The sequence below is a fragment of the Dipodomys spectabilis genome, unplaced genomic scaffold (assembly GCF_019054845.1).
Source record: "Dipodomys spectabilis isolate Male_0828 unplaced genomic scaffold, ASM1905484v1 ptg000073l, whole genome shotgun sequence".
Lineage (NCBI taxonomy): Eukaryota > Metazoa > Chordata > Mammalia > Rodentia > Heteromyidae > Dipodomys > Dipodomys spectabilis.
Window position 1 is genome coordinate 5,328,512 of NW_024870750.1, and position 27,896 is coordinate 5,356,407.

Below are 27,896 nucleotides of genomic sequence, written 5' to 3' on the forward strand. Positions count from 1 at the left end.
TTATTTTAGCATTGTACTAAAAAAAACTTACCTTTAGACACCATTACATATGTATATGTATATATACACATACATAACTGATTGTTTATTATTATTATTGTCAGTCATGGTGACTGTACTCTAGGCCTGGATGCTGTACCTTAGCTCTTCTGCTCAAGGGTATCACTCAACCACCTGAGCCACAGTGCTACTTCTGGCTTTTTCTGCTTATATGATGCTGAGGAATTGAACCCAGGGCCTCATGCATGCAAGGCAAACACTCTATCTCTGAGCCACTTTCCCAGCCCTGTAACTGATTATTTTAAAAGATTATTAAAAATCTTTTTAATAAAGGTGCTTGTCTTTGGAGAGTTATTATAATTGAGCGCAACAGAAGGAATCTCAGGGTGACATCTTCCATCTTATCAATGCAACTTAAAATTTAATTTATAAGCCAACATAAGGCCTAGGTTCAATCTCATGTAAAGAGAAAAAAAACTTAGATGTGTAAGGATTATTTGGGCATCTTATCCATGTTCTAAATCTTTAGATCTGGGGTAGTGCCAGAGATTCTTTTTCTCTTCCTTCTTTCTTTCCTTTTTATCACATACTTATTGTACAAAAGGATTTAATTGTGACATCTCCATATCTAAAATGTACTCCATACCTATAATGTACTTTGATCATATTCACTTCTCTATTATGCTTTCTTTTCCCTTTTTAAATAATTTTAATAGGTTTGATTTTATTTTCATAATATGTATATGGTATAACATTACATTCTCCTAAATTTGTTCTCCTTTCTCCTGTTTGTCCTTTTTCCCAACAATCTTCCTTCTAGATTGGTTCTTATATAATTTTTATTTTTAGGTATAGAACCTATATATGAGGGACATGTAATATTCGTTTTTCCGAATCTTGCTTATTTCACTTAACATGATTTCTAGTTCCATCCATTTTCTTTTAAACAACGTAATTTCTTTCTTCTTTGTGGCTGAATAATACTCCATTGTGTTTGTATGACATATTTTCTTTATTCATTGGTTAGTGGGACCTAGGCTGATTCCATAGTTTGGCTATTGGGAATAGTGCTGCTGTAAACCTGGATGTGCAAGTATCTCTCTTGTATGCTGAGTTACATACCTTGGAGGTATGTCTGACAGTAGAATGACGGGATCATGTAGTAGCTCTATTTTTTTTTTTTTAAAAGAATCTCAGTAGGCCCAAAGAAACATAGGTCCCATGGTTTCCTTTATTTGCAGTAACTAGTATATGTCTGAGTCAAGCAGAAAAGGTCAGATAAGTTGATGTTAGGGAAATGAACCCTAAGATATGTATTCAAATGTTTATTTCTTTCATATGATTGTTTCTAACACATTTATAAGATTATTTCTTTGTTGCTTTGTATGTCCCTCCCCCACGGTATAACCCCTGCTTTCACTGTATTTGATGTTGTTATAATTTGTGGAGGGGAAGGGGAAAAACAAATCATTTAAATAGGGATACAGGTGGACCCATTGCAACAATGAGATGTACAAGTCATTATGTTGAAAACGAACTTTACAACTTTGGTGGGGGGGGGGGGAGGAGGATAGAAAGGGATGGGAAAGGGAAACAAAGGAGGAAGCTACAATGCTTGATAAGAAATGTACTCATTATCTTGCCCATGTAATTGTAACCCCTCTGTTCAGTATTTTCCTTTCTTTCTTTCCTTCCTTCCTTCCTTCCTTCCTTCCTTCCTTCCTTCCTTCCTTCCTTCCTTCCTTCCTTCCTTCCTTCCTTCCTTCCTTCCTTCCTTTCTTTCTTTGTTTCTTTCTTTCTTTGTTTCTTTCTTTCTTTGTTTCTTTCTTTCTTTGTTTCTTTCTTTCTTTGTTTCTTTGTTTCTTTCTTTGTTTCTTTCTTTCTTTCTTTCTTTCTTTCTTTCTTTCTTTCTTTCTTTCTTTCTTTCTTTCTTTCTTTCTTTCTTTCTTTCTTTCTTTCTTTCTTTCTTTCTTTCTTTCTTTCTTTCTTTCTTTCTTTCTTTCCCTTTCTTTGTGGGGCATGAACTCTGGGCCTGGGTGCTATCCCTCAGCTCTTCAGCTCAAGGCTAGCACTCTTCCACTTGAGCCACAGTGCCACTTCTGGCTTTTTTCTTTTTGCTTATGTGGTGCTGAGGAATCGAACCCAGGGCCTCAGGCATGCAAGGCAAGCGCTCTACCATGAACCACCTTCCCAGCCCTGTTCAGTATTTTCACAAAAAAAAAAAAAAAAAGAATCTCAGTAGTGGTTTTCCAAAGTGGCTGCATTAACCTACATTACCACTAACAGTATATAAGTATTCTCCCCCTCCTCTCCTCCTCCCATTTCTCCATCCTTACTAGCTTTTGTTGTTTCTATATGATATCCATTCTGACTGGGGTGAGATGGAATCTCAACATCATTTTACATTTCCTTTATAGCTAAGAATGTTGGATATTTCTTCATGTGTGTATTGATTGTACTTTTTTTGAGAACTGTCTGTTCACTTCATCTGGGACTGAATTGTGTGTTCAGATATAGGATCCCTAGAATAAAATGAACTGTGGATGCTCAAGTCCCTTGTATAAAATGGCATAGTATTCGTATATAATGTATGTACATTCTTCTCTCCAGGACTTGTAATACTGAATACAATGTAAATGCTGTGCAAATACTTGATGTGTTATTTAGGAAATGTCAACAAGAAAAAAACAACAACAGTCTGTATTTTTTTTTTTTTGTCGGTCATGGGGCTTGATCTCTGGGCCTGGGCGCTGTCCCTGTGCTCTTCAGCTCAAGGTGAGCGTTCTACCTCTTGAGCCACTGCCGCTTCTGGTTTTCTAGTGGTTTATTGGAGATAAGAGTCACAGATGTTCCTGCTCAGGCTGGCTTGGAACTGCTATCCTCAGATCTCAGCCTCATGAGTAGCTAGGATTACAGGCATGAGCCACCGGCGCCCAGCCAGTCTGTACTTCTTTGTTAGGTAGTCTGTTTTTGTTTTTGTTTTGTTGGTCATGGGGCTTGAACTCTGGGCCTGGGCGCTGTCCCTGAGCTCTTCAGCTCAAGGCTAACTTTATACCACTTGAGCCACAGCACCACTTCCCAGTCTGTACTTCTGTATAGTACATATATTAGCTGAATCTGTGGTTTACCCCTATGGTAGCTATGTTAGAAAAGCTGAGTCACAGAGATTCTCTTTTGTCCTTAACCTTAGAATATGTAGACTAAAGAAGATAGAACAGAGAATATGAAATAAAGGGAACAACTGTTCATGCATTTCCTGGCCTTTTGACTTTTTCTGCTATGGACACTGGTGGTTCTAATACTTATTTCAAATGGTTTTTTTTTTTTTTTTTGTCATTTAGTACTTCCTATATAGTAGGATTTGATGATACAAAATTGAGTAAGAGTCAGGTGCTCATGCCTACAATTTCTAGCTACTTGGAGGTTGAGGTCAGAGAATGCAGTTTGAAGCCAGTTCAGGCAGAAAAATCCAAGATACTCCATTTCCAATTAGCTAGCAAAATGCTAAACTGGAAGTATACTTAAAGGGGGTGGAGCACCAACTGTGCACATGCAAGCTGAGCAAGTAGGCTGAGTTCAAGTCCCCATATTAGAAAAAAAGTTGAATAAGACATAAATAAGAGACAATCTGCCTTAAGGTATGGAAGATAGACATATAAAATGGTATACTGTGATAATTTTTACAGTGAATATTGTTGAAGTCATCTGTACCATAGAATTTAGGTAGTTTAGGGGGATAGCACCAAAAATATTTCAGTTGGAGTTATATGCTTATGTACTTAGCTTAATTGTAAGTATCATCAGGTCCTGGGTACACTATTTCCTAAAAGAATTTTATATCACATATTTAATCTTATTTATTTATTTATTTATTTGTCAGTCATGGGGCTTGAACTCTAGGCCTGAGCACTGTCCCTCAGCTTTTCAGCTCAAGGCTAGTGCTCTACCACTTGAGCTACAGTGCCACTTCCAGTTTTCTGGTGGTTTATTGGAGATAAGAGTTTCATGGACTTTCCTGCCCAGGTTGGTTTTGAACCTCGATCCTCAGATCTCAGCCTCCTAAGTAGCTAGGATTACAGGCGTGAGCCACCGGCGCCCAGCTTAACTCATTTATTTTGTCTCACAGTGTGTGTTATCCTCTATCTCTACTTGGACAATTTCAATTTTTTCTCCTAATTGAGGACAATCTGCTTTACTCTTACTCTGGACACTATTCATCACCACATCCCCAACCCTGTCCCCAAACCCAAATTAAGAAAACAGAACAAAATTAGAAGTTGTATTCTTCTTTAGAAAATCCATGCAATTGGGGCTGGGAAGGTGGCTCAGTGGTAGAGCACTTGCCTTGCATGCCTGAGGCCCTGGGTTCGATTCCTCAGCACCACATAAGCAAAAAGAAAAAAGCTGGAAGTGGTGCTGTGGCTCATGTGGAGCGCTAGCCTTGAGCTCAAGAGCTGAGGGTCAGCGCCCAGGCCCAGAGTTCAGGCCCCACGACCAGACCCAAAACAAACAAACAAACAAAAAAAGAAAATCCATGCAAGTCTAATTGTGAAACTTTTGCTTAATTTTTTTTTTCTTTTTGGTCAGTTGTGGGGCTTGAACTCTGGGCCTGAGAGCTGTCCCTAAGCTCTTCAGCTTAAGGCAAGCTACTTGAGCCACAGTGCCACTTCCAGTTTACTGGTGGTTAATTGGAGATAAGAGTCTCATGGACTTTCAGGCTGGCTTTGAACCAGGATTCTCAGATCTCAGCCTCCTGAGTAGCTAGGATTACAGGCATGACTCGCTGGTGCCTGGAAATTTTTTTTTTTGAGAGGTTCTCCATTAGGTTTTTCAAACAAATTATAGGTGACCTTAATAGCAGAGGAGAACAAATTTGTACAACTAGTTTGTCTGGAGATGCAAAAAGAAGTGGCCTTTGGAAAGCCTCATTGAAACGTTGCTTGACCTTACAAATGCATATTGTATGTGTTAGTGTTTTATTGTATTCATTAGTATTAAAAATGATTTGACTTCATAAAGTTGCTGATTTAGGAAACCTTTTTTTTTTTTAAATGACTTTATGTCATTCCTTATACAAGGACCTAACATCAGACTGTAATCCAGTGATTTTCAACAATGACTGAAACCCTAAATTCTGAGAAGCTTCTTTTAGATGGCTACTCTTCATCATCTGTTCAGGAAACATCTCCATTTGTGTATATTACATATTAGGTTTCTGGGAACAGTATGAAGAAAGGCTTCAGATAAAAGAAAAAAAATATTTTGCGGTCATGGGGCTGAACTCTGGGCCTGGGCGCTGTCCCTCAGGTCTTCAGCTCAAGGTGAGCTCTCTACCACTTGAACCACAGCACCACTTTTGGTTTTCTGGTGGTTTATTGGAGATAAGGGTCTCAAGACTTTCCTGCCAGGGCTGGCTTTGAACAGCAATCCTCAGATTTCAGCCTTCTGAATAGCAAGGATTACATGTGTGAGCCATGGGTACCCACCATGAAGTATGTTTTAAAAATGTGTTTGTTTGTAAGAGTAAGAATGTGGCTTAGTGGTAGAGTGCTTGCCTAGCATGCATGAAGCCCTGGGTTTGATTCCTTAGTACCACATAAACAGAAAAAGCCAGAAGTGGCACTGTGGCTCAAGTGGCAGAGTGCTAGCCTTGAGCAAAAGAAGCTCAGGGACAGTGCCCAGGCCCTGAATTCAAGCCCCTGGACTGACCAAAAAAAATGTGTTTGACTCACAAGACAGTATGTTGGAAATGATCTGTAAAACGTGGGGGGAAGTTGGGAGAAGGAGGGAAAGAGGGAGAACAATGATGGAAGGGGTAACAAGTTACACAGGAAATTTAATCATAACTGTAACCCTTCTGTACATTACCTTGACAATAAAATAAAAAAAGGGATAGCAATTTTTTAAAGAAACATCACTAAAAAATGTGTTTGAGGGCTAAGAGTATGGCTCAATTGGTTTCTAGAGATTGAAACTGGAAAATTTAGGGTAAAATTAATTTTGGTTGGCCCTTGAATGTTGGCTTGCATAGGATTTCCATTAAAACAGACTTAACTAGTTCTGCTATGTGAAAGATCACATACAAAAGGAAAATTGGACCAAGCAAACCTAGTCTCATAGGCTTAATAGGACTTTTAATTTCAAAAAGAAGAGAGCTCTTTCCTGATAGGGGCAATAAAAGTAGTAGAATGCCCATTATGGCCTTGGTAAAAAACAGTTTTCTGAATATAAAATTATTCTTTAGGTATTAAATCCTTTTATTTGTTAATCAGGCCCAAATTGAATAAAGTAGAATTTAAGAAAACCTCACATTTAATAAATGTGACTGAATAAGGAAATAAGAGCCATCATTAGCTCAAATATTTATAATCATTCTTTTAAAATAATCAGTTAAACTTTCTGTTTTGAGGTAACTGTTAATTCACATGCAATTATAAGAAATGGATCTCGTGTTTGCCCTTTACCCATTGTACTTCAGTGGTATTATCATAGAAATATAATCAAATCAAATGTTTATGTTTCAATAACTTAAAAAGTATTTTTTTTACTTGTCAGAACAGTTTCTACTTATTTAAGTTTTGTGTTCCATTAGGGAGAATATACTATCACATGGACAGATAGAAAGTTTTCTAATTTGGTTTTGGTTAAGTGTTTAAAAATTAAGTGCTAATTAAAATTAGCACTTGAGGTTGATGTAGGAGAAAGTAGTCCCCTGTGCTGTATAGTGAATTCTTATCTTTTTCTCCACCCCCACAAAAGATTGAAACCAGTTTAGGTAGGTGAAATGAGAGAGATTGACATGCAGCGAGTCTCCAATAAAAAGCAAAGACACAGTTTAAAGTTTTAGTTTAAAATATTTAACTTGCTGAGCAATAAGAGATTAAAGGTACTTTTAGAAATGCAATTGCATGAAATTGCTATTGTTCGTAAGCACTTTATTCAATCTCTTATTTCTCTAAGTGTCGTATTACAATTACTGTGAGATCTATTCTTTGGGCAGCTGGAAAGCAGAACAAGGAAAAATCACTCTCTTGTCCAGTAGAAAGTACATTGTGCCCTCTGGTACCAGACTTAGACTTTTTTTTTTCAAAGGATAATGGATTCCATACAGGTGAGTCAGTCTTTTGTTTCTTACCAGGTGCTTTATTGATTTTCACGATGGTAGTGTAGGTGTTCTCATTTAATAGGAACTTTAGCAAATTCTCCAAAGTAGCATGAGGAAAATAACCAGAGACTTTCACATTTTGGCAGCAAGAAAATAGTTTTTTTTTCCCCTCAACATTTTGATCCATTGTATTTTTTTTAATTGCCAGATGAACTGTAACTCCTTTGGAAAATGTGCATAGTGAATATATGTGGTTTCTGCTTTTCTTAGGACATGGATTGTGTGTCATGATCTATTTATTTAATTTAGAACATAAAGTGAAATGTATCGGATTACATTTCTTTTTCCAGAAATCGGGTTAAGTAAGAGTGGGAAGGATTCCCTGTTCCATAGTGTTTTTCATATTACATATTCTAAGAATAATCAAGTTCAAATTGTCATCTGGGTCACCAATTCTTTAGCCCTTAAGTCACAACACTAATCACAAATATGTTTTGAGTTTTAAGTCTGGCAAACAGTTCAGAGTAAACTTAAAAAAAAAAATTCTTTGTCTGGGAGTATTGCTCAGTGGTAGAGCACTTGCCTGGCGTGCTCGAGTTCTTGTATTTGATCCCTAGCACTCCACCCTTAACCCCCTAAGTAAGAACTCTTTGAATTGATTTCTGAGTAAAACTATAATCTACCTTTATTTTACCTGCTGCCTTAAAGTTTGAGAATATCTATTTTTCTTGTTTGTAAATTTTTTTTTTTTTTTGGTCGATTGTGGGGCTTGAACTCTGGGGCTTGGATGCTATCCCTCAGCTCTTCAGCTCAAGGCCAGTGTTCTACTGCTTGAGCCACAGTGCCACTTCCGGTTTTCTAGTGGTTTATTGGAGGTAAGAATCTCACGGACTTTCTTGCCTGGGCTGACTTTGAACCCTGATCCTCAGATCTCAGCCTCCTGAGTAGCTAGGATTACAGGCAAGAGCCACCGGCACCTGCCTTGTAAATTGTTTTTCAAGTGTCAGCACCGAGTTTAGGAACTGAGCTTTATCATAGCACAGAAGAGCTTAATAAGGAACACAATATTTTTTTTTTAGACCAATGTAGTTGTTGTATAAAGATATACTATTGTCATGTATAGATTTCTTTCTTTCTTTCTTTTTTTTTGGGTCTGGTCGTGGGGCCTGAACTCTGGGCCTGGGCGCTGTCCCTAAGCTCTTCAGCTCAAGGCTAGCCCTTTACCACTTGAGCCACAGTGCCACTTCTGACTTTTTCCTTTTTTCTTATGTGGTGCTGGGGAATGGAACCCAGGGCCTCATGCATGTAAGGCAAGCGCTCTACCTCTGAGCCACCCTCCCAGCCCCTCATGTATAGATTTCTTAAAGCCAAAAATGATCTTATGTATCATCTAGAACAATTTATTTTAGTGGATGAAAGTGAATTTTTTTTTTTTTTGGTAAGTTGTGGGGCCTGAACTCTGGGCCTGGGCGCTGTCCCTCAGCCCTTCAGCTGAAGGCTAACACTCTGCCACTTGAGCATCAGCCCCACTTCTGGCTTTTTTCCCCTGCTTATGTGGTGCTGAGGAATCGAACCCAGGGCCTCACGCATGCAAGGCAAACACTACCACTGAGTCACCTTCCCAGCCCCTGAAATTTTTTTTTTTTTTTTGGGTCTGGTCGTGGGGCCAGAGTTCAACTCTGGGCCTGGGCACTGTCCCTCAGCTCTTCAGCTCAAGGCTAGCACTCTACCACTTGAGCCACAGCACAACTTTTTTTCTTTTTTCTTATGTGGTGCTGAGGAATTGAACCCAGGGCCTCATGCATGCAAGGCAAGCGCTCTACGACTGAGCCACCTTCCTAGCCCATTTTTTAAAAAAGATTTTTTTAAAAAGATATTTTAGCATTGAAACTTTGCAAATTTGAACTGGTGGCTCTAACCTAAATGAGTGAAATAAAAAAAAAATCTTATCTAAGGAGTTAGCTTGCACTGTTCTCAACCATGCTAATGAAATGTCTCGCTGAGGCTGGAGCACTTTATCACTCATCTCTAATTATTAATTTATGGATGAAGTGGCCATTGTTGGATTAATGGTTAGCATTAATTTTGAAGTAATACAGTAGCGGCAACATACACCTTTTTAACTGAATAATTAGATAAGCGAATTTTTCCCCAATATGTATAGACAACGTTAATTCCTTAAGATCATAGGACCTTTGAGAATGTGTAGTCCATGTCTTTATTTTGTAGATGAATGAGCTAAGAAAGAGGGAACTGTTTTGTCCAATTTCCCATGTCTATAAAGCATTTTGTATGCTAGATTTAGTTTTGTATGCTAGATGTAGAGGCTTTAATGTTATCTGACTTCAATTTTTAATCGGTTAAATCTCAGTTATGAATGTTTTGTGTGTATCATGTGCTTACTTACTGTAAGTCATCTAGCTGTGAAAGCTTAGAATTTATGGTAAGTAGTAATTGAGCAGAATTATTTTTTTAAACCTATAATTATCTACAATTTAGAACTACAATGACCAGGAAACAATGTTAGTATAAGCACAGTTTAATAAGTCCATATTAATCTAACTGGCAAAGTATAACATTTTAACATACCTTTTAGATCTCAGGGATGGAAAAAGTGGTTGAGTTTCTTATTGTCAAAACAAAGAAATACTTTAGATATGGTCATTTAATAAGCTGTTTTATTTCATGTAAACTACTTTTGCTGAAGCTCTTAAGAGATATGGTCACATGGCCATGTCAGTTGTTTACTTACTGGGTTTACATTTAATGCAGCTGCTGGTGATAGTTTGAGATTCTTTTTTTGTTGTTGTTGGTCATGGGGCTTGAACTCTGGGCCTGAACGCTGTTCCTCAACTCTTCAGCTCAAAGCTAGCACTCTACCACTTGAGCCACTGCGCCACTTCCGGTTTTCTGAGTGGTTTTATTGGAGATAAGAGTCTTCCGAACTTTCCTGCCCTGGCTAGCTTTGAACTATGATCCTCAGATCTCAGCTTCCTGAGTATCTAGGATTATAGGAGTGAGCTACCGGCACCCTGCAGTTTGAGATTCTTGACTCATTGCTAGAATGGAAAGTAGTTGATTTTTCTAACTGTTCACATACTATTTTTTTTTTTTGTCGTTTGTGGGGCTTGAACTCTGGGCCTGGCCACACTGTCCCTCAGCTCTTCAGCTCAAGGTGAGCACTCTACCACTTGAGCCACAGCTTTACTTCTGGCTTTCTAGTGGTTGATTGGAGATGAGAGTCTCATGGGGACTTTTCTGCACTGCCTGGCTTTCAACCGGGATTTTTGGACCTCAACCTCCTGAGTAGCTAAAGATTACAGGCGTGAGCTACCAGTACCCAGCTACTTTTATCTTTTAATGTTCACTTTTTAAATGCAGTTAAACTGAAACTACAGGTTTTAGTATGCTCTAAATGTTAAGCTATTACTCTCTCTCTCTATCTTACATATAAAATGAATAGTCTATGTGAAAATGTTATATACTACAATAATGGTGAATTTCAAAATAGATAATAAACATCAGGGTTATATGCTTGTATATTAGGTTGCACAGACTGTGAAGAATATTCTTTTTTTTTTCTGGAGCATTCATTTATTTTTGGAGTTTCTTCCTTTTCCTTTAGTATCAGTGACTTTTTGCTAAGGAATCCACCTTTGTCAAAGTCTATCAGACAGTAAAGCTAATTTTCTTTGTATGGCCTACTAGATGACAAATGGTCTAATAGATAAATGATTTTTTGAAACAAATTTGTTAACTTTTGAAATTTTGTTTTGATGATATCTTAAGATGGTGATCCAGTTAATGTACAAGGATTTCATCTGTTAAATATTGTAAACTATTTCCTTCTCCCTTTTGGGATATCTGTTTTTCAAAATGTTTTTGGGATACTTTTCCATATATGACAACAAATTAATAAATGGTTAAATTTGTGTTTGTTTGGAGAGGTGTATATTTTAATAATTTACTATTAAAAATGAATTGGGTAGGTATGAGGACTTCAAATATAATTAACTTTAAAGCAATGAAAATGAGATTAAATGTTAAGACATGAATGTTTTCAACTTGGCTCTGGTGGCTCACACTGTAATCCTAGCTACTTAGGAAGCTGAGATCTGAGGGGTTTGAAAACAACCCAGGAAAAAAAGTTGATGAGACTCTTATCTCCAATTAACTAGCATAAGCTGGAAGTAAAGCTGTGGCTCTAGTGGTATAGCACCAGCTTTGAGTGAAAAAGCCTAGTTCATAGTTGAATCTAATTTGAAGCCCTGAGTTCAAGCCCCAGTACTGGTATTTTTAAAAAAGGCCAGGAGCTGGTGACATACACCTGTAATGCTAGCTTCCCAGGAGGCTGAGATCTGAGGATTGCATTTTGAAGCGAGCCCCGATAGAAAAGTTCCTGTGAGACCTTTACCTCCAAGTAACCACCAGAGAATTGGAAGTGGTGCCGTGGCTCAAAGTTGTAGAGTGCTAGCCTTGAGCAAAAGATCTCAAACAGCACCAGACCCTGAGTTCAAACCCCATTTCTGACAAAAACAATTTTTTTAAAGATAATATGGAGAGGGCTGGGAAGGTGGCTCAGTGGTAGAGTGCTTGCCTTGCATGCATGAAACCCTGGGTTTGATTCCTCAGCACCACATAAGCAGAAAAAGCCAGAAGTGGCACTGTGGCTATAGTGGTAGAACACTAGCCTTGAACTGAAGAGCGGAGGGACAGTACTCAGGCTCAGAGATTAGGCCCCACAATTGACAAAAAAAAAAAATAATATGAAGAAAATGTGGAGAATTATAATTCATTAAAAAGTAATATATTAAGTTTGAGAGTTTCTGTCTTAATGTGTGGTTAAAATTTCAGTTTAGAGATCTGTTTTTTTTTAGAGTAAACATTTTTAATATAGTAACAGATCAGGGAAATGGTTTCCATATGCTTCTTGAGGTGTTAATAGTGCACTTTTGGGTTGGAAATGCCATATAAACTTAAACTGCATTCTGCAAGGTGAGTGTGTAGTAGCATTTCCATGGTAGTATGTACAAGAGACCCTTGTATTTTGTGGATTTTTGACTTATGGATTTGTGAATTTCTGGAACATACAAATTACTTCTCCACAAACTTGAGTCTAACATACCTTGTTTTGTCTGGCTCAGTATTTTTTCTACAGTTCATCTTTCTGGGATCTTTCTGGGGGTATCCTTATGGTTGTGGGAACAACTGAGCCTATTTTGGGAGTCTATTTTGGGGGACTTATGATATATAAAATAAATAGGCTGGCTGGGAAAAAGAAAATCCAGGCAATAATTGTATCTACTAGACACCTTTGGGGTTTTCTAATAATTTTGAAGGCAAAAACAGTTTAATTTGTAAAATTATGGCTAACTTCATTCCTGCTTAAGATTGACTGGCCTGTATAATACATTGGTTAAAAACTTGAGAATGTTTTGGCTTATAAATAGGATGATTGATGTCTTTGATGATACTTATAATTCTGAGGAGTTGTATGTTTAATAGTTTTTTTTCTTGTTTTTTGAAAGTCTTGCTTGGCCTTTCAAAATTGTTTGTAAGTGATGTTACCTATAGGTGTATTTGCAGTGGTTTTAAAGTTATATCTGAACAAGATTTTTCTAATCTTTCAGAACACAAACTTTCAAATAAATAACGTAAAAGAGGGAGATCAGAATAACCTAGGAAGGTTATTCTGCTACATCTATAGAAATGTTTACTGTGTCTTACACATAGTACTGAAGGCTTTTTATTCATTATTTCATTTAATCTTTATAGTAACTTTTTTTTGTGTGTGTGTCAGTTGTGGGGCTTGAACTCCTGGGCCTGGGTGCTGTCCCTGAGCTCTTCAGCTCAAGCAAGTCTCTACCACTTGAGCCACAGTGCCACTTCAGTTTTATGGTAGTTAACTGGAGATAAGAGTCTCATGGATTTTCCAGCCATGTCTGGCTTTGAACTGTGATCCTCAAATCTCAGCCTCTTGAGTAGCTAGGATTACAGGTGTGAGCCAGTGGCGCCTGGCTGTCGTAACTCTTAATTGGTAGGCACTGATAATTTCTACTTCTTGTGAATGAGGGAAGTGATGCTTAGAGACTTTAAGCAATTTGCCTAAGGTTAAAAAAACAAAACACTAGTTAGTTGCCAAGCATAGATTCAGCTAGGTCTAATTGACAATAAACTTCTGCCTTTAAACCACCACATTATCTTCCTACAGACCTCTTGTTCTTTTTCTCTCTACTAGTATGTGGGTGATGGCACTGCCATATGCATTAAAATTATAAAGTTGGGTTTACACCTTAAAGTTTTTTTTCCCCGCATATTAGTATGTATATAGATGGCATTGATTGGATGATAGTGTGGCTCAGCAGTTTTGTGCTTGTTTAGCAAGTACCTGAGTTAAAACCACATTACTACAAAAAAGCATAATGACTAATGATAATAGTCTGCACACTTACTATCTCATTAAGAAATAGTATATTACCAATAACTTTTTATCCTACCTCTCCAAATATTGTTTTAGTCATTTTTTTCTTCTGTGTATGGGTTTGCCACATATTGCTGTATTTTTAAAGCAGGTATTAGTCTTGAATTTTATATAAATATATGCATTATATGTGTGTCTTAATAAAATTTTTATTGTAGTGAAATCATCATTTAAATTAACAATTTTAAGAGTATAGTTCAGCAGTAAGTATATTCACGTATTGTACCACAGATTGGAACATCTGTTTTCATCTTGCACAGCTGAAGTTCCAACTTCATGTATAGCTTGGTGGTAGACTGTATGTTTACTGTGGTGTGAAGCTCTGCGTTCAGAATCTGAAACTTTGCCATGAAACATTTATTTCCTCTCTTCCTCTCATCACACTTTGCAATCATTTTTTTTTTTGCCCAGGTTTCTATGATTTTGATTCTTTTAGAATAATTCATGTACCATTATAGTATAGTAATTTTTCTTTTGTGACTGGCTTATTTAATTTTCTATAAGGCGCTTAATGCTCATCTACATTTTAGTGTGTATTGAATTTCCTTTTTGTTCCTTATGGTTGATCATGGGGCCTGAACTCTGGGCCTGGGTGCTGCCCTTCAGCTCTTCAGCTCAAGGCTAGCGCTCTACCACTTGAGCCACAGCTCCATCTCCAGCTTTTTCTGCTTGTGTAGTGCTGAGGAATTGAACCCGGGGTCTCATGCATGCAAGGCAAGTACTCTACCACTGAGCCGCCTTCCCAGCTATCACACTATAAGTTCATACATTTTCTGTATTTGTCCCCTCATTTGAGTTTTGCTTATACATCTTGTCTATTATGCTAATGCTGCTGTGGACATGGGTGTGCAGATTTCTCTTGGAAATCGTGCTATGAATTCTTTGGGACATTTACTGAAGTGGGAGTGCTAGATCAACTAGTAGTTCTATTTTTAGTTTTCTGAGAAATTTACATTGTTTTCCATAATGGTTTCACAATTTTATATTCCCACCAAAAGAGCACAAAGATTCCAATTTATATATGTTTCTTTCCAGTTTGCTTTGTTCCTTGTATATTGTAGTTTTGACTTACATAGATTTATGTATGTTGCGCATGGTTGTAATTTATTCTTTTTTTTTTTTTTTTTTTTTTGTTGGTTGTGGGGCTTGAACTCCGGGCCTGGCTCAAGGCTGGCGCTTTACCACTTGAGCCACAGCGCCACTTCTGGTTTTCTGGTGGTTAATTGGAGATAAAAGTTTCACGGACTTTCCTGCATGGGCTAGCTTTGAACCTTAATCCTCAGATTTCAGCCTCCTGAGTAGCTAGGATTACAGGCTAATTTGTTCATTTCTATATCACATTTTATTTATCTATTTTATTAATGGACATATGTTTGCTAATTTTTATTTCACATTCAAAAAAATCACACTGCCCACAACATTTTATACATGTCTCTTGGTACAGATGAAGTTTGTTCTGAGATATATACCAGAGTAGAATTGAGTCATAAAGAATGAGCATATTTAAGTTTACTAGAAAATGTCAGACTGTTCTAACAGCATTGTGAAAATCAGTTTTTCTTGATCTTTGTTAATGTTTGCATTGTCAGAACTTTGTGTATAAAAGTGTATTTGTATGTGTATAAGTTTGTGTTCTTGTGTGTGTTTGTGGTGGTGGTAGGGATAGAGCATGGGGCCTTGTGCATGCTGGACAAGTGATCTACCACTGAGTTACATCCCAGCCAGGACTTTTTAAATTAAAAAATTCTGAGCTGTGAAATGCCATTTTATTATGGTTTCAAAATGTATTTCTCTGATTGTTCACCTTTTCATGCTATGCTTCTGAGTAGCTTTTGTTTTCTGTTAGTGCCTTTACATGGTGAGAATTTGACTACTTTCTGCTCTACCTTCCTTGCTGTCCCTTTCTTTCCTTGTGTGGATTATGTGTTAGCTCTTGAATTGGCTTACTCGCTCTTGCCTCTGTCCCTATAATCTGTTTTCCACACAGCAACTCGAGTGACCCTTAAAGTAAGTAATTTATGTCGTGTTACTTCTCTGAACTTTACTTCTCTAAACTCTGTAGTGGCTTTTCCTTCAAAACAAAGGAAAAATCCCAAGTCTGTATAGCATTGCTTTGGTTTTATGATCTTTCTGCAGCCTCTCGAGCTTATTATTCCCATTGCTTACCTTACTGCCTCTACTGCCAGGCACTTTGTACTATGCTTAACCTACTCATAGCTCTTATCATCATGGGTCTTGAACTTTGGGACTAGTTGCTGTCCCTCAGCTCTTCAGCTCAAGCTAGCGCTCTACCACTTGACTACAGCACCACTTCTCGTTTTCTGGTGGTTAACTGGAGCTATGAGTCTCATGGACTTTACTGCCTGGGCTGGCTTTGAAGCTCAATCCTCAGATTTCAGCCTCCTGAATAGTTAGGATTACAGGTGTGGGCTACCAGTGCCTCGCTCTTAGCATCTTTTAACACCATTTAATTTATCTGGCCATGTTAGTACATAAGCTCCATGAGGGCAGAGGTCATTATTTTGTTCACTGAGGTTTCCTCATTGCCCAAAGCAGTACCTGTCCTTGAATAGGCACCCAATGAGTGATTATTAGATGACTGATTTTGGTAAGTAAATGTCCATTTATGATGCATAAATTTTCCTTCATAGTATGGAGGAAGTAATAGAGAATGATACTGTATTTGTTTTTCAGTTATAGAGAAAAGTTTCATTTTCCCTTGTTGAAAACTTGTGAATTAAACATACATTTCTTTTTTTCTTTTTGAGACAAACACTGTGTTTCTTAGGTTGTACTGAAACTTGTAATAAAGGTAAGATCTTGCTTTTTGCTTAGGCCAGCCTGGATTTCAGTTCTCTGATTTATGCTTCCCACTGTAGCTAGGATGACAATTGTATACCACCATGCCCAGCTTTATCTGTTGAGATGGTGTTCTCAAGCTTTTTTGCTTGGGCTGGCTTGGGTATTCAGTCCTTGAAATCTCAGCTTCTTACATAGTTGGGATATCAGGTACAAACCACCATGCCCACCTTTTGTATTGAAATAGGGCTTAAAGAACGTTTTGCCTGGGCTGGGAAGGTGGCTCAGTGGTAGAGTGCTTGCCTTGTGTGCATGAGGCCCTAGGTTCAATTCCTCAGCACCACATAAGCAAAAAGAAAAAAGCTGGAAGTGGCGCTGTGACTCAAGTGATAGAGTGCTAGCCTTGAGTTGAAGAGCTGAGGGATAACGCCCAGACCCAGAGTTCAGGCCCCACGACCGGACCCCCCCCCCAAAAAAAAAAAAAAAAAAAGAACTTTTTGCCTAAACTGGCCTGGAACTGAATCCTCCTGATCTTAGCTTCTATAGTCACCAGGTTCACAAGTATCCGCCCAGATGAAGTGTTTTTTAAAATTTACTTTATTGAGCCAGGTGCTGGTGGCTCACACCTATAATCCTAGCTTCTCAGGAGGCTGAGATCTGAGGATGGAGATTCAAAGCCAGCCCTGGCAGGAAAGTACATGAGCCTCTTATCTCCAATAAACCACCAGTGGTGCTGTGGCTTAAGTTGGTAGAGGACTTGCCTTGAGCTGAATATCTGAGGGACAGCGCTCAGGCTGAGTTCAAGCCCCATGACCAACCAAAAAAAAATTGTTATTTAGAAGTAATGTACAGAGGGGTTACATTTACATGACTCAGGTAATGAATACATTTCCTTTTGTACAGTGTCCTCTTTTCTTTCATTCTTTCCCATTCCCTCCCATCTCTACCCATGGGTTGAATAGTTCACTTTCATCAGTGTTCAGTGTGCTGCACTTTTTCATCCTTTTCCCTTGAATTCTGTGCCCTCCCTCCCAAAGATATACATGTGAATAACCATATATAAGGTAAAGAATACAGAATCATCAGAAAAAGAAAAAAAAATTGAAAGGTTTTTTGTTTCCATATCTGAGGAATTTGTTTCAGTATATATATTATTTTATATAAATATGAAGACGCGTTTAGGTATCGCACCTTTGTGATTCTCTCCTAAGACTATTCTCTTTTGGTCTCCCTGTATGTTTCTACAGTCCTGTTTAATTTGTCATATCCCAGTGCATTTTAGCTCTAACTTTTGCATATCAGAGAGAACATGTGCCATTTGTCTCTCTGATCTTGGCTTACTTGCCTCATTCAACATGATTTGTTCTAGTTCCATCGATTTCTATGCAAATGACATTATTTTATTCTTTCTAATGACTGTGTAAAATTCCATTGTATATAAGTACCACATTGTCTGGATCCACTTGTCTATTGTGGGGCATCTGGGCTGTTTCCATATCTTGGCTATTGTGAATAGTGCAGCAGTGAACACGGATGTGCAGGTGTTTCTTTTTTTTTAAAGATGTTTTTATTGTAAAAATACTGTATAGAGGGGTTATAGTTACACCAGCAAGGTAATGAGTTCATTATCTAACAAGCATTGTTAGCACCTCCTTTATTTTTCCCTATCCTCCCTTCCCTCCCACCTCCACAATTGCACTCTCTTATCCTCCTTTCCCCGATTCCCCTCCTAAATTGTAAAGTTTCTTTATCAACATAGTGTCTCATGCATTTCATTGTTATAATGGGTCAGCCTGTATCCCTATTTAAATATTTTACCCTTCCTCTCCCCAATCTAGAATGTTTTATTTTTTTTTATTTTTGTCGGCCGTGAGGCACGAACTCTGGGCCTGGGCACTGTCCCTCAGCTCTTCAGCTCAAGGCAAGCGCTCTACCACTTGAGCTACAGCGCCACTTCCGGTTTTCTGGTGGTTTATTGGAGATAGGAGTCTCACAGTCTCTCCTGCCCAGGCTGGCTTTGAACCGCGATCCTCAGATCTCAGCCTCCTGAGTAGCTAGGATTACAGGCGTGAGCCACCAGCGCCCGGCCGTTTTTTTTTTTTTTATCATATGTTTGGTTCATGATGTTCACGGTAGATTCCTAGGAGTGGTATGGCTGGGTTGTAGGGAAGGTCTATGTTTGGTTTTCTGAGGAACCTCCACACTGCTTTCCACATTGGTTGTATTAGTTTACATTCCCATCAAGGGTTTTGTTTTTCAGTTATAAGTTTTGATAACATGACATTGTGTGCTAATAAGAATGATTTATTTATTTTTTACTTTATTTTATTTATTTATTTTTTTTTAAAGAGCAGAGAGAGGGGTAAGAACAGTAGCACGCACGTGGTATTCAGGTAAGGGGTAGGTTTATTCAGTAGACCTGCTGGGACCAGGCAAGGTTGGCACTCCACGTGGCTGGGAAAGAGAGAGGAAAGAGCTAGAGCAGAGAGAGAGCAGACAGAGCTAGAAAAGAAGAGCAAGAGCAAGAGAGCTAGAAATGAACAGAGAGAGAAAAAGAAACATAAGAATGATTTAGTAGAGGAAGAAATTAATAATGCAGAAGAAAGAGGACAACTAACAGAACTAAATGACTTGAATAGGAAATAGAGACTTCATTCTCTCTCTCAGAACATAAGTGGAAGAAAGAAATTTATTTTAGATAATGGGATATTTCTTTCATTTTAACATGAACTGATACAGTTATTAAAGCTGTAGAGTCAGGTAGGTTGATGGAATTGGAGGTGATCTTTGACCATATGAAATATTAGTGAGGTTACATTAATAATTGAATGAAGAAGTACTGGAAGTCTGAGGAGAAAAAAAGTATGAGGTATTTCTTTGAGAATGGAAATAAAGATGAGTTATGTAGTAAGAAATTGAGGGCTGTGGATATGGTTCAGTGATTAAAGTGTTTGTCTAGCATAAATTAGGCCTTGAGTCTGATTCTTAAACAGAAACAAAGTGGTTTGGGAAGTAGATTTAGGACATTAGCTCTATAGGTAAGGTATGCATCTCTCCCTTTGTATTATCCTGCTTTGAACACTATTTCATAAAAGATTTTTTTTCTGGTCCTGAAGCTTGAACTTAGGGCCTCAGTACTGTCTGAACTTCTTTTGCTCAAGGATAGTGCTCTACCACTTGAGCCAGGTTTTTTGGTAGTTTATTGGAGATAAGAGTCTCATAGACTTTCCTGCCTGGTCTGGCTTCAAACTGTGATCCCTTAGGATCTCAGCCTCCTGAGTAGCTAGGATTATAGGTATGAGGCACTGGTGTTTAAGTAGATATGTCCATTACTTACATATTTTTGGTCTATATTTTTTGTGGAGTATAAATAGACCAAATAGAATTATTTGATTTATCATGTATTTTCAACATACTTGCAAACATAAGTTCATGATGCTTATTCCTTACTTTCCATGAAATGTTTTTTTTTTTATTGTTTTTATAGTTAACTAGTAAATTCCCCCCCCCCCTTCATTTTAATTCCTAATATGGGGAAAGGATTATGGTTACCTTTATAGAAAATCTGCTGTGTTTGTAGCTTTGTTGACTATATAGACCTATTGTGCCATCAAGTTGTCCAACTGAACATAAATTATTGTTTTAGGAATATATATATGTATATATTCATTTTGTCTGTAAGTCATCTGAAGAAGTATATTTTAGTGGCAAGACTACATAAGAAAGTGGAAGATAGAAAATAAAATTTCTATACAAGGGGCTGGGAAGGTGGCTCAGTGGTAGAGCGCTTGCCTTGCATGCATGAGGCCCTGAGTTCGGTTCCTCAGCACACATAAGCAAAAAGAAAAAAAAAGCTGGAAGTGGCGCTGTGGCTCAAGTGGTAGAGTGTTAGCCTTGAGCTAAAGAGCTGAGGGACAGCGCCCAGGCCCAGAGTTCAGGCCGCACGACTGGACCAAAAAAAAAAAAAAAAAAAAAAAAAAAAAAAATTTCTATACAAGTGGCTAGATAGTTGTGCTTAGTCAGTTGAAGTTAATGGCTTGGGTTCTGGATCATATCAGAGCAATCTGAGAATTCTTTTTCACTAGCAATGTCTAAGGATTGCTAAACAGTGCTCAAAGTTTTTGCTAGGCTTTATTAGTCAGCTTTTTGTCACTAAAAGTATCGGAGAGACAATGCACTTAAAAATAGAGAAAAGGTCTATTTATTTATGTACTTATTTATTTGGGCCAGTCCTAGGGCTTGAATTCAGGGCCTGGGCACTGTTTCTGAGCTTTAAAATTTGTTTTAAATTAATGACTAGTGTTGTACTGCTTGAGCCAGAGCTCCATTTCTGGCTTTTAGGTAGTTAATTGGTGATAAGAATCTCATGACTTTTCTGCCCAGGCTGGCTTCAAATTGTGATTCTTAGATCTAAGCCTCCGGAATAGCTAGGCTTACAGGCCATGTGTGCCTGCTTAGAGAAAGTTTATTTAGAAAAAGTTTCACTGTGTTCATGGAGCCCTTTGCTTTGGGCTTGTGGTAGGTAGCACAGTATGCCATGGCAGGGTTAAGTGGTAGAGGAGACCTGTTCACATCATGGCAGCCATGAGAAGTGAGGGAAAGAGAAAGCGATGTGGTCCTATTGTCTTCAAGGATATCCACAGATGTAACTTCCTTCCACTGGGTATCACTTCCTTAAGATTTTACAACATTAATGTAACACCATGGACTGGTATCACATGGTATTAAAGGCAACAAGGCCTTTAATAAATGACCCTTGGGGGACATGAAAGAACTGAACTATGATGTGGGCCTTTCCTGGTCATAGTGAGTTTGTTTTGATTCTTTGTAAAATTTGGAGTTACTATTTGGTCTAGTTACTGCTTCAGACTTGCTCTATCCAGACACTTTTGGTGCTTGTTTTAGGCTGAAAACCTTTTTTTTTTGGGGGGGGTGGTTCTGGTCATGGGGCCTGAACTCGGCCTGGGCGCTGTCCCTCAGCTCTTCCACTGCGCCACTTCTGGCTTTTTTCTTTTTGCTTATGTGGTGCTGAGGAATTGAACCCAGGGCCTCATGCATGCAAGGCAAGTGCTCTACCACTGAGCCACCTTCCCAGCCCCTAGGCTGAAAACCTTTGAGAGAATATTGGCAATAGAGTATGACAAGACATTGAAATCTTGGAACTAAAACTGCTACTTTTTGGAATCAGGTAAATTGGAATCAGGTAATTATGTAATGAAGACTTGTGGCCTAGATATAGCTCACAGTGGATCTCTATTTTTACCTGGTAGTAATTTCTTTGATTTCTATATGCATAATTGGGATAGACATACAATTGGGATAGACATAGAATTGGAATAGTTGGCAGGACTCTCAAATTAGTTCCTTGACCAGTAGGATCATTGCTGTCATAGTGAGGAAAATCAAGTAAAAACTCTGAAACTATACATTCCTCTGCCCTGTAAGTGGTAATAAATCATTTAGTTTGAGAGTAATACATATTCTGGGTACAAGTTTGTTTTTTCCAGCCAGCACTACCATATGGGAATTTAGAATATTTGATCCATCAATATGAGTACTATTTTTGAGTACTATTTTTTTTTTAAACCAAGACTCCTATTTTACAGTAAAGGATATGTGGCAGTGAGCTGAAGTTCATGAGTCTGTGGTCCTAACTCATGCTGCTCTATCTGTAATTCTCTGGGTTGATAGAACTGTTGTAATGGGCTCATAAAAATGCAGCTGACAGCCAGGAATAGTGGTGTACGTTTGTAATCCCAACAGTTGAGAGGCAGAAGCAGGAGGATCATGAGTTTGGGGCCATCTTGGGCTATATAGTAAAACTGTCTCAAGTAATAGTAATAGTAGTAGTAGCAGTCCTACTTGTAGTCTTCGTCATTGTAGTAGTAGTAGTAGTAGTAGTAGTAGTAGTAGTAGTAGTAGTGATGATGATGCGAGGTGATCCTCCTCAAAGGTGTCACCATCTTACAGGATCCTTTCTGTATTTTGAATACTTGATCATGGGGCTGGGAAGGTGGCTCAGTGGTAGAGTGTTTGCCTTGTATGCATGAGGCCCTGGGTTCGATTCCTCAGCACCACATAAGCAGAAAAAGCTGGAAGTGGAGCTGTGGCTCAAGTGGTAGAGCGCTTGCCTTGAGCTGAAGAGCTGAGGGACAGAGCCCAGGCCCAGAGTTCAGTCCTCACAACCGGCAAAAACAAAAACAACAATGAAAAAATACTTGATCATTATGTGACTGTCCATTATATTGGGTATCCTCAATAGATAAAGTACATGGCTCCTAAAGCAGGGATTGAAGTAGCAATGACCTCACATGAGACATTTTTATTTCTTATTCATTAGGATCTGTAGGCTTAGAGGTCTTGTTTCCAGAAGTGGAACTGTCCCACTAGGATGCAGATATACCTGCTGGTTGGTCACTTCAAATTTTTTTTGCGCCAAAAAATCCCCAAGAGCCTGGTGCTGGTAGCTTGCACCTGAAATCCTAGCTACTCCAGAGGCTGAGATCTGAAGTTTGCTGTTTGAAGGCAGCCAGGGCAGAGAAGTCTGTGAGACTCTTATTTCTAGTAAACTACTCAGAAAATGCCAGGAGTGGTGCTGTGTCTTAAGCACAAAGAGGCTCAGGGATAGCACCCAGGCCCTGAGTTCAAGTCCTAGAGTCAGAAAAAAAAAATCACTAGGGAAGAAAAGGAGTCACCATCTTGACTAGGATAGTTGATCCCCAGATCATCATCACAGGGGGATCAGAGAAGAATATGCCTGGTATCCTAGGGATCAAGTGGAATGAGTCTTTGGTTTTCCAAAGTCCATTATTGTACTAATTGTACAAGTATAGCAGCCACAGCCTGGAAAAGACATGGTAACTAGAGATTTAGACCTGTTAAGAGTTAAGCAGAGGATGAAGAGAATCTGTAGTGAGCCACTGTTATACCTTTAGGTTACTGTAGATAGCAACTGTGTATTAAAACTGCAAAAAGCATTTTTTAACCTTAAAATGTTTTTATTACACCCTTTTGCAATCAGTCTACTGACTAAAAAGGATCTTGAATATTTTCTCCATAAAGAAGTAATGTATTTGCGGAGACAGATTTGTTTAACCTGATAATACAATGCGTACATGTTTCGAAACAATGTATTATGTACTCCTTTAATTTAAATATTTGAATATTCTGATACCAAATATTTAACAAAAAGTGTGAACTACAGATTTGTTTACTTGGTAATGATTTCAACGTATACAGAGAAGTCTAAACGAAGTAAAAACAATACTGTGAAGCTGTGATTTTCCTCTTAATTTGGCTTTTATTTAAATAATGAAAGTAGTGATTATCAAAACAGATTTCATCATTTCAAAAAGTAAATGAATGTTAACTACGTTTTCTGGTTGACTATTAGCATATCTAACTTCCAAAAAGAATAGATTATTTGCAGATTTACTTTAGTCATTTAATCTTTGGATTTGGTATCATTTGCAGTAAAGAAGAATAAATTATGGGACAGGTTGGTGATTATAGCTTTTGAGCAGTGATAGAAAAATCTAATCACTGTGTATGAGAAAGTCTTTTAAATATCTTATGAAAATGCAGCTCTTTTGAGGGCAAGGGATTAGTTTCTATATTATAACAACTGCAGAGTGAAGGTCTTGCTATATATCCTAGACTGGACTCCAATTAGGCTCTCTTGCCTAAGTGGACTAGCTGTTCTTTCTTCCCTCCCTCTCCCTCTGTCTCCCTCTTCTTTCCTCTTTCCTTTTCCTCTCTGTCTTTCTCCCTCCCTCTCTCCCTCTTTTGAGATGTTGTCCTATTTGTGTTGCCCAGCTGATCTCAAACTCAAGTAATCTTCCTATTCCAAGCCTTCCAAGAAACCAGGAACATAGGCATTTGTTACCATGCCTGGTTCAGATTTTTTTTTTTTCAAATTAAAGTGAAATTCATAATGGAACTATGACTCAAGTGGTAGACTCAGTGAAAAAGTTAAGGGACAGCACGCAGGTCAGAGTTCAAGACCCAGTACCAGCAAAAAAAAAAAAAAAATTGTATTACATAAAATTAATCGTTTTAAAATGAAGAATTAAGCAATATTTTGCATATTTTCATTGTTGAACAACCACTATCTCTATCTAGTTCCAAAATGTTTTATCATCACAAAAGGAAACTCTATATATCTATCTATTAAGCAATTATTTCCTATTCTCTCTTCTGTACTGCATGAAGTAACTACCAGTCTCTTTTCTTGCCTATGTTGGGTATTTCATAAAAAGAATGATTTATTGTAGGGCTTTTTGTGTCTTGAATTCTTTCACTTGACACATGGGTTTCAAGATTCTTTTTAATGGCTGGACAATTCAATTTTGTGTATACACCACAACTTACTTTACTAATTAAGTCCAGAAATCAGCTATAATCTCACTGAAGTTTTCTTTAAACTGAGATCTAATTACTTAAATATTTGCCTGCTTAGCCCCAGTCTTTTTTTCTACTTCTGTTGGCTACATGTATTTAAATTATTACCAAATCGCTAAGCTGACTTCTATTAATAGAGTCAGTAAATTAACCCTCTACTTTGGAAGTTCTATTCATATATTTGGTAGCCATTTTTTAAATAACATCTCCAGAACTTTTGTCATCATAAGTAGTGTTATTTCTTATTTTGTCTGGTTGTTTTAGAGAAAGAAACACTTGTCCTGGAATATGCCTTTGGTATTTAATACAAATGAAAAAAAAATGCAGTAATTTTGTAAAAATGCCAGTATTCAAAACATTGAAAATTTGAAATATCTAGATGAAAAGGAGAAAATATTTTCCCTTAAAATCTCTGGACAATTTAAAAATTCTTGGCTGGGTGGAAAGGACTTGTTAAGGTGGAGGTAGAGCTAACAATCACTGGACAACCATGTACCAGGAACTGCTTTAAGGTTTCTTTTTGTTTGTTTGTTTTTGTTTTTGTGCCAGTACTGAGGCTTGAATTCAGAGCCAGTGTGCTAGCCCTTAGGTTTTTGCTCAAGGCTTGTGCTCTACCACTTGAGTCATCGCTCCACTTCTGGCTTTTTTTGGTGGTTAATTGGAGACTCATGGACTTTCCTGCTTTTGCTGGCTTTGAACTGCACATCTTCAGATATTTGCCTCCTAAATAACTTAGGATTTTAAGTTCTTTTAATATATATAATAGATAGTGACAGTGACAGAGTAGGATGGTATATGGATGCAGAGAGAAAAGGATCCAGACTGTACAATATAGTGAGACCTTGTCTCAAAACAAAAAGTTAAAAAAGCAAGTTGATTATTGGATGTCCATTTGGTAGAGATTAAAAATTTTTTTACGTTAATATAATTAAAATAATTGTTACTACTATTCAGAAAAAATAAAACTTGAAATGTGACTTAGATTTTTGGAGTAATCCAAAGACAGGGCTTAAAACTCCTGTTCCCTGAGTATCTATTGGGCATTAGTTGAAAATGCTAATAAAAATTGAACAAATATCAATGTATTTTTCTTTCAAGAAACAAAAAATGATATTACATTTTTAGTACCATTTCAACTTGAGTTAAACATTATCATAAAAGAACTGGAGTTTCTCTCTCTCTCTCTCTCTCTCTCTCTCTCTCTCTCTCTCTCTCTCTCTCTCTCTCTCTCTCGGGTCTGTCATGGGGCTTGAATTCAGAGCCTAGGTGCTGTCCCTGAGCTTTTTCTTTTTCTTTTTTGCCACTCCTGGGGCTTGAACTAAAGGCCTCAGCTCTATCTCTATCTAAGCTTCTTTTGCTCAAGACTACCATTCTACCACTTGAGCCAAAGGGCCACTTCTGGCTTTTTCTGTTTATGCTTATGAGGAATTGAACCCAGGGCTAGGCAAGTACTCTGCCACCAAGTCACTTCCCAGCCCTCTCTGAGCTTTTTCTCTCAAGGCTAGCGCTCTGCCACTTTGAGCCATAGTGCCACTTCCGATTTTCTGGTGGTTATGGAGATAAGAGTCTCATAGACTTTCCTGCCAGGCTGGCTTTGAACTGTGATCCTCAGATCTTAGTCTCCTGAGTAGAGTGTCCTGCTCTCTACTTTCTCTTAATGGGTCTTCTGGAATTTACTGTTGAGGTAGGGAGAGGTTTGTGCTCACAATCTGCCTGTGTACTTTTTGTAATGGTGTATCTTCTACAGTTTCATACTGTGATTGTTTGTTCAAATTCAAATGATTCTCTTTTACTTTGTTTCTAAGGATGTATATAGTCTTGCACACATGAACATTTGAGGATCTTGTTGATATACTGTTTTGCATTTGGCAGGGCACCTGGTACACTCTTAACTAGCTATGTAGCTGCTTAGATTAAATGTTGAAGAAACTACCTGATGAAGTAGCAGGTTGAATACCGTACAGAGGGGTTACAATTACATGGGACTCATTATTATTTTTTTTTTTTTGGGTCCGGTCATGGGGCCTGAACTCTGGGCCTGGGCACTGTCCCTCAGCTCTTCAGCTCAAGGCTAGCGCTCTACCACTTGAGCCACAGCGCCACTTCCGGCTTTTTTTCTTTTTGCTTATGTGGTGCTGAGGAATTGAACCCAGGGCCTCTGGCATGCAAGGCATGCGCTCTACTACTGAGCCACCTTCCCAGCCCCGGGACTCATTTTTTAAAACTCTTTCTTGACGGTATTGGACTTGGATTTCGGGACCTTCTGTTTGTTTGGCTCACTTATGTATGGGCTCTTTACCATTTGTCTGTGACTCCAGCCTGGCTTTTTGCTGGTTATTTATTGGAGATGAACTCTTGTGGAATTTTTTTTTATTTTTTTAATTTATTTTTAAAGTTTTTTTTTTTTGGGGGGGGGGGGGGTCCGGTCGTGGGGCCTGAACTCTGGGCCTGGGCGCTGTCCCTCAGCTCTTCAGCTCAAGGCTAGCGCTCTACCACTTGAGCCACAGCACCACTTCTGGCTTTTTTCTTTTTTCTTATGTGGTGCTGAGGAATCGAACCCAGGGCCTCAGGCATGCAAGGCAAGCGGTCTACCACTGAGCCACCTTCCCAGCCCCCTCTTGTGGATTTTTTTTACATGGACTGATTTCAAACCTCAAACCTGAAATCTTAGTATCCAGTTTTAGCTAGGATTTCAGACATGAGCTACCAGCACTGGGCTCACCTTTACATTTTTGAATTAAGGATAATCTGTACTGAACTGGGGATGGAAGTAAAGTACAGAGAAGTGTTTTTGTTTTTGTTTTGTTTTTTTTTTTTTAGTCGGCCGTGGGGCTTGAACTCTGGGCCTGGGCGCTGTCCTTCAGCTCTTCAGCTCAAGGCGAGCGCTCTACCACTTGAGCTACAGCGCCACTTCCGGTTTTCTGGTGGTTTATTGGAGATAGGAGTCTCACCGTCTCTCCTGCCCGGGCTGGCTTTGAAACGCGAAACGCGATCCTCAGATCTCAGCTTCCTGAGTAGCTAGGATTACAGGTGTGAGCCACCAGCACCCGGCTCAGAGAAGTGTTTTTACCTTACTGATTTTCCCATGTTTTGCTTTTCTAAATGTACTTG

At 38.4% G+C, this 27,896-nt stretch overlaps 1 protein-coding gene across 1 annotated transcript in view; it reads left to right on the plus strand.

Annotated features, from left to right (window-relative positions):
* The window catches only part of Mnat1 (MNAT1 component of CDK activating kinase), a 130,484-nt gene that overhangs the window by 9,263 nt on the left and 93,325 nt on the right, over window positions 1-27,896 (plus strand). The window lies entirely within an intron of this gene.